The sequence below is a fragment of the Giraffa tippelskirchi genome, chromosome 11 (genome assembly GCF_054371585.1).
Source record: "Giraffa tippelskirchi isolate mGirTip1 chromosome 11, T2T-mGirTip1v1.2.pri, whole genome shotgun sequence".
Classification (NCBI taxonomy): domain Eukaryota; kingdom Metazoa; phylum Chordata; class Mammalia; order Artiodactyla; family Giraffidae; genus Giraffa; species Giraffa tippelskirchi.
Window position 1 is genome coordinate 12838960 of NC_137285.1, and position 12028 is coordinate 12850987.

Consider the following 12028-nt stretch of genomic DNA (forward strand, 5'->3'; position numbering starts at 1 on the left):
AGTTTTCCAAATTTGCTGGCATATTGAGTGCAGCACTTTCATAGCATCATCTTTCAGGATTTGAAATAGCTCAACTGGAATTCGATCACCTCCACTAGCTTTGTTCGTAGTGATGCTTTCTAAGGCCCACTTGACTTCACATTCCAGGATGTCTGGCTCTAGGTGAGTGATCACATCATCATGATTATCTGGGTTTTGTTCTAATTTCTAATATGATAACTCATTAAGTTCTAATAATGAACATCTATAAAATGCCCAGACACAGGGAAGCTCAGTAACTTCTCAATGTTCACAAAGTTATGCAATGCTAAAGCTAGGATTTAAATGCTGGCAGCATGCTCTTGGCTATGATGTCATGCTCATCATGTTGGAAAAGAAGATAAGTGAGATCTCATTCTTCAGCTCAGAATACCACATCCTCAGATATTTTGACTCTAAAGCCCACCTGGACCAGATGCATTGAGCCAGACGGTAAAGAAAAATATCAGCTAACATTTTAAAATGTGCTTATGTACCAGATATTAAGGAAAGGAAATGGTTAGTTTGCATGATCTCACTTCATTCCCAAATTAACCCTAGATATAGGGGTTATTATTGTAAATCCCACTGAAATTGAGGTTCAGAGAGGGTGAGTAACTTGCCTATGCTCGCCCAGCAGAAGGGGCAAGGTCTAATTGGTCCATGTGAGTGTAAGATTCTAGCCACTCAACCGCTGTTAATGCTAAAGCCAATGTAGCCACAACCCTAAATGGGACACCATTGGAAACACAGCAGTGTGGCTCAGCGTTTCATATATTTTTAAGGACTGATGCTCACAGGAGATCTTCGGCTGAGTCCAGACACAGCCTGGAGCCACGAAGGTGTCTGCCTCCACCGATAAGTTCCTCCCAACTCTTGTACAGACAGCCAAATGCCTCACACCCTCCCCTGGCTCCTGGAGGAATCACTTTCACACTCGAGGGAGGTGGAGACGGTTCTTATCTTGACACTTCAAAGAAAACCTTCCCCCTTGACATCTTCCTGCCCTAAACAGTGCTGATGTAGAAGCCGGGTTATGAAGGGTTTGCCTCGTTCCTTTGATCCTGGGGCAAGCTGGGTGACTCCTGCTCTTCCAGGCCTGAGGAATGCTGGGCCCCACTGATTTTGCTTTCTGTTTCCTCTAATATTTACAGCTTCCAGTGGCTCCTTTGCTTATTCAGTTTTGGCTAAAGAAAATAGCCAGGAGTTAAAGACCAGATTTCAAAAACGAAGAGAAGTGTGTATTCAGTGGTAGAGTATGGACTGGTTTCACCACTGGGAGAGTTTGGATGTTGCTCAATGCTTCTTAATACTCACATTCCCATTCTGCTTCTGCTCTAGCTAATGGTTTGTAATTTGGGTATCATGCACCCTCGTGATAATCTGTTGAGAGCTATGTAGTCTCTTTCAGAAAAATCTGTATGCAAACACGGAAGTGTGTGAATGTGATTTCAAAGGGCTCACAAGCTCCCTGACACAATCAATCTCTGGTTTCCTTGGTGGGGTTGGGGGCGGGGCAGGTCTATGGATTCAAGTTAAGAACTTTTATTATTTATTTATTTATTTTTAAGACTTTTTTTTTTTTGACCTGGACCATTTTCAAAGTCTTTACTCAACTTGTTACAATATTGCTGCTTTTTTTTTTTTTAATGTTTTGTTTTTTTGGCCCTGAGGCGCATGGGGTCTTAGCTCCCTGACCAGGGATTGAACCTGTACCCACTGCACTGGAAGGCTGAAGGCCCACACTGGATCGCCAGGGAAATCCCTAGTTAAGAACTTAAAAAACAAAACAAAACACCACTGCCACTCTGAACAGGGCAGTGGCTGAGTAGCCCATCCAGGAGTTCAGCAAATCTGAGTTGAAATCCACATTGTGACCAGTTCTCCCCACTTTAGTCAAATTATCTAATCACTTTGACCCTCGGTTTCTCTGTCAGTAACTTCTGGCCCACATCTTGTATAGTTGTGAGGATTATAGGAGTATGGTGGAGAAGGGAGCAGCAGAGAATGAGATGGTGAGATAGCATCACCAACTCAATGGACACGAATCTGAGCAAACTCTAGGAGATAGTGAAGGACAAGCAAGCCGGGCATGCTACAGTCCATGGGGTCACAGAGAATCAGACGTGACTTAGCGACTGAACAACAACAATAATTAATATTCAAAAAATTCATCAAGTGAAACCCATATTCAAGGATTCTTTCCCTTGATTTCTTGGACTGAGATGATAACACAGATATAAAGGAATTCCTTTAAATTTCAAAGGAGAGAGAGAGACAAGGACTTGAATATTCATTGAGCCAATACCATGTATCTGACCCCAACTCAGCACACCTAAACAGCTCAAGAGAAGGTTACAAAGAGAAGACACTGATGAAGAAAGAAAAAGTGGTAGGAGGAAAACACTTTGATTCCCAGAATGCCCCTAGCATCCATCCATTCCCCAGTGGATTGATGGTGTTTTGAATGACAAGCCCTATCGCAGACCCTGGAGAAACCAGGATGGCTTCTTTAAGACCAGGCTTTCCTTAAGGCCAAGACTCCGGCTTGATCTTAAGGAACTGCCAGAATAATGATAATACCAACAACCATCAAAGTTAACATCATGCCCTGCTCTTTACGTGCATCCGTTCACTCAACAAATATGTACCGAATACCTCTTATGGGTTTGCTGCTGATGTCAACTCTTCTCTTTCCCTGGCTTCCTTGATGGAGTCCTTTTATCTTTAGCATGAACACATGAGGGACGGTAAAGAAGAAACCAGACAGAGAGGCACAGAGAAGCCAGCCAGGTGAGGGGGAGAGAGGGAGCTGTCAGCCAACAAAATTTAGAGGACTCTTGTCCGGCCAGTTCCACGAAGACACAGTTTCACTGTCCGCATCATTAGCAGACAGTTGCGTGGGGTTGTGGGCTAATTTATGACCTGGAGATTGCTGCCTGTGGCATAATTTACTCAGGGAAGTAAGGCCTAGGTCAATATATGTTTAAGTAAAAAGGTTCTGGAAAACCCCCAGGGTTCAAGCTGGGAAAGAGGCCTCCGACTGCCAAGAAAGAAGCATAGGTGGAAAGGACAGCAGGCAGGCAGGCAGGGAGGGAGGTAAGAAGCACTGAGGCTCAGTAAATACAACTATTTTATGCCCAACTTCTAGTTCTGTAGCCACGTCAAAAACTAGAGAAGCCGAGGAAATGAACTTGGACTTCATCTGCCTCCTTCCTTTTGTTTAATCTATTTAATGCACTAATCTATTCAACATGTTTCAACATAATAGATTTAATATACTTATGAAATTGACTGTGTATCTAAGAGAAGAGACAATGTCACGCGTGCATGCTGCGTGCCAAGTTGCTTCAGTCATGTCCGACTCTGTGACCCCATGGACTGTAGCCCACCAGGCTCCTATGTCCATGGGATTCTCCAGGCAAGAATACTGGAGTGGGTTGCCATGCCCTCCTCCAAGGGATCTTTCTGACCCAGGGATTGAACCGGTGTCTCTTATGTCTCCTGCATTGGCAGGCGGCTTCTTTACCACTAGTGCCACCTGGGACACCCCAAAAATGTCATATATATATAGATATATGCAAATATATGTATATACATCCTTATCTATCTAGCTACAAATAGATACACAGTACATTGATAGGATAAACAGTATGACAGAGATTTTGTATTTACTATTTTATTTGACATTCTTTTAGTTTTTAAGTTTTATTTATTTTAAATTTATTTTTAATTGTAGTATAACTGCTTCACAATGTTGTATTAGTTTCTGCTGTACAACAATGTGAATCAGCTATAGGTATACATATATCCCCTCCTTCTTGAGCCTCCCTCCAACCTATTTCCCCACCGTGCCACCCCTCTAAGACATCACAGAGTGCCAGGCTGGGCTCCCTGTGTTATACGGCAGCTTCCCACTAGCCATCTATTTTACACATGGTAGTGTATGTATGTCTCTCAATTCGTCTCCTCCTCCCATTGTGTCCACAAGTTCATTCTCTACATCTGCATCTCTATTCCTGCCGTGTAAATAGATTCATAGGTACCATTTTTCTAGATTCCATATATATGCATTAATATACAATATTTGTTTTTCTCTTTCTGACTTACTTCACTCTTGACAGATTCTTTAATGGCTAGTTTTCAAAGGGATCTGAAAAAGTTACAATATTTATTTACACTTATACACTACTTATGGCAATTAAAGCAGTTATGCATTGCATGGTGGCTCAGATGGTAAAGAATCTGACTGCAATGCAGGAGACCCGGGTTCGATCCCTGGGTCAGGAAGATCCCTTGGAATAGGAAACGGCAACCCACTCCAGTATTCTTGCCTGGAGAATTTCATGGACAGAGGAGTCTGGCAGGCTACAGTCCATGGGGTTGCAAAGAGTAGGACACAACTGAGCGACTAACACTTCCACTTTTCACTCCTTATGGCAATTAAAGCAGGTGTGCATTGCATTAAGAGCTGTATCTGTATTACAACATCTCATCCAAGTGCTGAGAATAACCCTGCAAAAGATGTAGAGTTAGCCCCATTCTATAGATGAGGAATGAAGATAATGGTGATCTCCTTCAAAAGGTCCCATGCACACACTGCTGCACTCAGTGCCCCCAACCCTGCAGCAGGCCACTGCTGACCCACGCCTCTGCCATAGGTGATCACTCACCTAGAGCCAGACATCCTGGAATGTGAAGTCAAGTGGGCCTAGGAAGCATCACTACAAACAAAGCTAGTGGAGGTGATGGAATTCCAGTTGAGCTATTTCAAATCCTGAAAGATGATGCTGTGAAAGTGCTGCACTCAATATGCCAGCAAATTTGGAAAACTCAACAGTGGCCACAGGACTGGAAAAGGTCAGTTTTCATTCCAATCCCAAAGAAAGGCTCATCTCACACGCTAGCAAAGTAATGCTCAAAATTCTCCAAGCCAGGCTTCAACAGTATGTGAACCAAGAACTTCCAGATGTTCAAGCTGGATTTAGAAAAGACAGAGGAACCAGAGGTCAAATTGCCAACATCCATTGGGTCATAGAAAAAGCAAGAGAGTTTCAGAAAAACATCTACTTCTGCTTTATTGACTACCCCAAAGCCTTTAACTGTGTGCATCACAACAAGCTGTGGAAAATTCTGCAAGAGATGGGAATACCAGACCACCTGACCTGCCTCCTGAGAAATCTGTATGCAGGTCAAGAAGCAACCATTAGAATTGGACATGAAACAACAGACTGATTCCAAAGGAGTACATCAAGGCTGTATATTGTCACCCTGCTTATTTAACTTATATGTAGAGTACATCATGCGAAATGCCAGGCTGGATGAAGCACAAACTGGAATCAAGATTGCCGGGAGAAATATCAATAACCTCAGCTTTGCAGATGACACTACCCTTATGGCAGAAAGCAAAGAAGAACTAAAGAGCCTCTTGATGAAAGTGAAAAAGTTGGCTTAAAGGTCAACATTCAAAAAACTAAGATCATGGCAACTGGTCCCATCACTTCATGGCAAATAGATGGGGAAACAATAGAAACAATGTGAGACTTTTATTTTTCTGGGCTCCAATATCACTGCAGATGGTGACTGCAGCCATGAAATTAAAAGATGCTTGCTCCTTGGAAGAAAAGCTATGACCAACCTCGACAGCATATTAAAAAGCAGAGACATTACTTTGCCAACAAAGGCCCATCTAGTCAAAGCTATGGTTTTTCCAGTAGTCATGTATGGATGTGAGAATTGGACTATAAAGAAAGCTGAGTGCCGAAGAAATGATGCTTTTGAACTGTGTTGTTGGAGAAGATTCTTGAGAGCCCCTTGGACTACAAGGAGATCAAACCAGTCAATCTTAAAGGAAATAAGTCCTGAATATTCACTGCAAGGACTGATGCTGAAGCTGAAACTCTAGTACTTTGGCCACCTGATGCAAAGAACTGACTCACTCATCAGGAAAAGACCCTGATGCTGGGAAAGACTGAAGGCAGGAGGAGAAGGGGACGACAGAGGACGAGATGGTTGGATGGCATCACTGACTCGATGGACATGAGTTTGAGTAAGCTCTGAGAGTTGGCGATGGACAGGGGAGCCTGGCATGCTGCAGTCCATGGGGTCGCAAAGAGTCAGACACGACTGAGCAACTGAACTGAACTGACAGATGAGGAAACTGAGGCTCAGAGAAGGGATTTTTCCACTTACACCCCTTGCCTCTTCATTTTCCACATGAAAGATGGGCTTAATCCTGTCTGCCCTCATGTATATTGCAGCTTCTTTCAGATTCATAGCCTCATCATCTCTAAAATGAGAGTTTGAATGGTGCTAAGAGATGAGCGAGTACAACCAGGCTCTAGACTTGGTTGAGGAGTAAGTGATTTTTGCAAGAACTCACTGCCCTTTGTTCAAGGAGCCCTATGATGCAACAAAACATTTGACTTTGGGGCACTGCCAGACATTTATCTATTGGGGGGGTTAATCTGGTATAACGGCAGCAAAAAGTTATCACGTGTCTACTGCTATCCAGAACCAGAAAATAGTCCTTTTAACTCCCAGCCTGGAGATCTATTTTTCAAAGGTTAAGTAGAGAGGTTGGGGAGATAAGAAGGAGGTATGCCGGCATTATTACCCCATGTGACAGGACAATATATTGATGTAGAAAAGTTTCAGCATTTTGAATTTGCAAGCTGGCACGCCCTCCAGACCTGGCTACTTAGCTGCATCCCTTGGAATTTAAACACCTACAGATATTCTTTCCATCTATCTCATCTACATGAATCTTAATGTCCTTATAATTTTGGGTGGTTCTGGCTTCATGTTTTTGATGCTCTGTATCTGGATTCTTTTTCCAGGAGTTTCCGGAATTAGGCTCCAACATAACGCCTATCAACTGAAGTCAATGTTTATGTTATAAATACCCTTCCTCCTTTAATTCTAACCTATTGTCCTGGTAAATTTTGGAAAACTGAACTTCAGCATGGCTGAGCTACTGTGAGAGGATGTTGCGGGCTTCGTGTTCACTACATGAAAAAATTCAGAGCCACAAACGAAATCCTAACTGCCTTAGCTCTGCAAAGGAAGCCTGGAAGATGGGCCAAACATTTTTACAGATCCAAAACTGGAGACATAAATCTGGCACAGTGCTAGGATTGAATGATGTAACATGTAAAAATACAAGATGCTGAGTAAATCTGAATGCAGAGAAATGATGACAAATATTAGTATATCTCTTGTCATGTTGGGGATATACTTGCATTAAATAAATTACTTTTTTATTTATCTAAAATTCAAATTTAGCTAGATATTCTGTAGTTTCTCTGGCATTCCCAGTTGGATCCAAACCTTGAACGTTGGTGTGAATTTAGAAGAAATTGTAAAAGAATGGTAAATTATAGAAAACGGGTAGGCCCAGCCCAAATATTTCATGTTGGAATGTCTGTGGCTATTTTGAATATGAAAATAACCAACACTGATTGAGTAATTCTAGGCATGAGTCTCTAAGATAAGCACATTACATGCAGGCACTCGGTAGCTGACCACAACTCCATGAGATGGGAACTAACAGTGCCCCCATTTTGCAGAATGGAAGACCGAGGTCTGGATAGCTTACAACCAATCGGTGGATTTTTACTAAAGCTAGAGCACTTTCGGGATCCAGAGGCCCAGACCTCTTGGTATGTCTTATAGATCACAGAGGCACAGAGACTAAAGGTCACTTGCCCCTGGTCCCGCAGTAGTCTTCAACAGAACCAGGGTTCTGACCCTGTCTTGTGCTTTACCAGTTCTCTCTTAATTCCTTCCAAATCCATACCAGCTTTGATCCTACTCAAGTTCCATTCAGCCAGCTTTAGAGAAATTGAATTTCCTTAATAGGTTTTCCTAGACAAATCGCTTGAGAGCCAGGAAAACTCCAGGAGAGAATCAGGTAGATGTTAGGAGTCCTCCATTCTACTTCTGGCTCTGCCACAAACAGGCTGTGCAGACTTGGGACAATTGCTTGCTCTCTCAGAGGCTCAGTGTAGGGTCTGGCAAACAAAGGCGGTCCTACCCAGGGATCCACAAAGTCCCTTCTGCAGTGGCAGGCTGCAATTCTAAGATGCCCAATCTCCGGCAAGCTTCTGCACTGGAGCCCAGCCCTCTCACGCCCAGCATCTTAGGCTGATACAATAGACAGCAGACAAATCCCATTACAGACCACTCTTGGAGTCTCCACTTTGTCACTGACTGCTATGTGACCTTAAATAGGCATTCTCTCCTAATCTCCCTGGGCCTGGCCTCTCCTATTAGCAGCTGGAGACAAGGATATTTACCTGTAATAAAGCTCTTTGAGCTCCTCAGATAAAGAGCTTTGCATTAACAAAGCTCACATCGGATTTTTCCAATGGACCAGCACACGGGCTTTGCTTTGTGTTTTTGTGTTTCTTTTCCCCCTCACACTCTACAGAAGCGCAAAGTCCTGTTTGTCTTCCAAATTCTCTCCAGTTTAATTCATCTGTTTGCTTCTGGGTTTGGATAGGTCTTTTTTCCTAGACTAGATGTTCCCAAACTTTCTCGGTTCATAGTATCTTGGTAATTTTTTCATTATGTCCTTCACAATTGTGTTTATGAACTCATTCACTTCAAAAAAGTTAGTATTTATGCCCTAACAAGTTAGTATCATTTGAAAAAAATAACACTCATGAATTTAAAGAAAAAAAGTACTATTTCATGCTTAAGCAAACCCAATTACTCACTAATGGGATATGTATGCCTGTTGCACCCTACACGATTTCTCAATTTCATCTTCCACATTGATTATTTGTGAGGTACCTGTTGGTTTGGCTTTGTCTTTTAACATGGTCAGTCTCAAAAACCCAGCTTATCAAAGACATGCAATTGTTGAAATTAATATAGTGAGTGAGACAAGAAGGGGTAAGCTCATCCTCCACTCTATCACCAGGCACACCTACTTTTAAAAAATATTGCCAAAGAAAGTTCTTCACATACAAAAGAAATGACAACAGAAAGAAACTTGGAGAATCAGCAGTAAAGAAATAGCAATAGAAATGGTAAAAATCTGGGTATATATATAATAGATTATTCTCCTCTTGGTTTTCAAAACTGTGTTCAATCATTGAAATATGGTCTACTGTGGGCCTCAACCTATATATTGGTAATATTTACAAAAACTATATTATAAAAGGAAAAAGGTAAAGGGACATAACTGGTAAGATTTCTAGGTTGTGTTTACTGGAAGTCATAAACTATTGATACTAGTAGACTATTATATACATATATATTATATAAATGCTGAATATATAATATATAATATAATGTTATATTCACTTAAAATATGAGTATGATGTAACATATTAATATATTTCATAAGTATACTATCAATATTATTAATATATAACATATTCAAGATTATAACAAATTCTATGAATATTGAATATTACATACATAAAAATTCATAGAGCAAACACTAAAAATTAACACAAAGAGATACAAACAAACACTATAGATAAACTAGAATACAAAAACATGTTCAAGTGCTGCAGTGAGATGAGAAAGGGAAAACAGGAATCAAAGATGAAACTAAGCACTCGCTGAGTATCATTTGAGTGGATGAATAAATGAATGATTGCAGGTTTTGGTTCATCAGGAGATTGTTTGCTCTTAAATAAGGAAGGTGTTTTATACACTACATTATTAACCACATTCTTATAACATCTTCTATCTAAAAAGGTGCTTTTACCATCACTTACATTTCTATGTGGATATGACGCCAAGCTCGGATGTATTCATCATCAACACATCTTCTGGATGAAAGAACTGAAACAAAAGAAGACATATAACGACAAGATTTTGAAACATCTAAGTGAGAGATTCTGGAACTTATTCTAGCAAGACATTCCATTTAACAGAAAATACAGAGTATTTTAAATATTTACATCTAATGCATGAAAATATTTATACAACTAAGCAACACAAAACAATCATGCTATATACAAAATAACCAATCCTTATGTACAGCAAATGTTTAGAAAAGGCATCTTTGTTTTAAGGTTATACGGAATTATATAAGGTGTATCTATGAGTCTACGTTGAACCTCATTTGAAGATAATGTCAAAAGCCCCAATTTGAGACCTCTGTTTTTCTAACTGAAGTATAATTACATCCAATAAAATGCACATATCTTAGGTTTATAGTTTGATGAGCTCTGACAAATGTATACATACATGTAACTAACATCCCAATCAAAATGTAGTCATTACCATTACCCTACAAAGTTTCTTCACAACTCTTTTCTGTCTATCCACTCACTCCCTGCTTCCAAAAAGCAACTACTATTCTGGTTTCTATAGCCATAGGCTAGTTTGCCTGATCTCAAACTTCATACAAAACTTCAGTACAAAAGTACTCTTTTGTGCAGATTTCTTATATACTGTGCTCAATATATAATATAGTATAAACAGTACATATATATAACGGCTTCCCTGGTGGCTCAGAAGAATCCACCTGCAACCTGGTTTCCATCCTTGGGTCAGGAAGAGCCCCTGAAGAAGGGAATGGCTACCCACTTCAGTATTCTTGCCTGGGAAGTCTTATGGACAGAGGAGCCTGGTGGGCTCCATGGGGTCGCAAAGGGTCGGACATGACTGAATGACTTTCACTTTCACTTATAGATCAATGAGACAGATTAAAATGGATACAAATTCTTTGACATTCCTTCCATTGAGAGGTGGGGGCTTATGTCTATTCCCCTTGAATCCAGAGAGAGTAGTGGTATGCTACTGCTTTGACCAATAGATTATGGTTCAAAGGACACTTCCACTTCTTGTCTCTTGGAACATTCATTTTGGGGCAAACCAACTACCCTGGGAAGGAGTCCAGTGACTCTACACCACTGTGTTGTGAGGAAGCCCAAGCCAAATGCTGAGGGTCTGGAGGGTGAGATGCCATATGGAGAAGGTGAAGTGCATGGGAGTATAAAAACGCATCTTGAAAGTGGATCCCCAGCTAATTCCACGTGGATCATAGGTGAACCACCCAGCTGAACCTTTCCCAAATTCTTGCCTATAATATCATGTGCAAAATGAGGTGGCTGCTTTAAACCATTGAATTCTGGAGTTGTTCATCATGCACCAATAAACAATAGGACTGAACCCACGATCACTGAATGAGTTCTGGACATACCAGTTATTAGCTCTGTGACCTGGGTCTCTATTTCCTTGCCTGTAACATGGGGATACTTTCCAGTCTGTAAAAGAAGCAGTTGAGGCTCTGAAAAGCTTAGTAACTTGCTGGAGGTCACAGAGCTAGCAAGAAGATCTGGAAAAGTCCTCATGTACTCAACTTCAAAGCTTGGCTGATATGTCTCCATTTCTTCCCCCTTCACACTAGCTTTGAAATCTATGCCTCAGTTTCCCCATCTGTAAAACAGGGATGCTAATAATACCTTCTTTACAAAGTGTATTTAAAAAAAAAAAACATGTCAAGTGCTTAGCTTAAGGCCTGGCACATAGTAAGCAGCCAGTAAACATTCACAGCTATTATTATTTTATTATCTCCTCTGCCGAGGCTGACAGCAAACATCTATTCTGTGCCTGCCTGCTTCCTCCAGGTCTCTAACTTGTGGGAAGCTTCATCAGAGGGCATCTTTAACTGAACAATCCAGAGTGTTACCTCTTAATATTTAATGAATTCCTGAGACTCTCAGAAAGCAATGTGAGAAATATCCTGTAAAAATCTATTCATGTTAATAAAATACCACCCAACAGGTTGGCCATTACCAAGCAATTCAAATTTTCGAGCAGGTCAAATAACTCCTTGCAATGATTTGTGCAGCTCCCTTCCCCACCCACCTTTCTTCATTTTTAGGGAAGCATGTATTATTTCCATGGTTAAGGTGCTGGACCTTGCGCTGTCCTCCCTCCTGATTCCAACCAGTGGTTTCAGACACTAACGAGGTGTTAGTGTTCCCTGCTCATCCATCACAGATGTGTGAACTTTGAGCTCCAAATAATAGCTGAGAAATTC

General features: G+C 41.1%; 1 long non-coding RNA gene across 2 annotated transcripts in view; it reads right to left on the reverse strand.

Annotated features, from left to right (window-relative positions):
* The window catches only part of LOC145525159 (uncharacterized), a 480549-nt gene that overhangs the window by 160225 nt on the left and 308296 nt on the right, over positions 1-12028 (reverse strand). For both annotated transcript variants that reach the window (XR_014068062.1, XR_014068063.1), the window contains one exon: positions 9753-9819. This is a non-coding gene — a long non-coding RNA (uncharacterized LOC145525159). The remainder of the gene's footprint in view (positions 1-9752; positions 9820-12028) is intronic.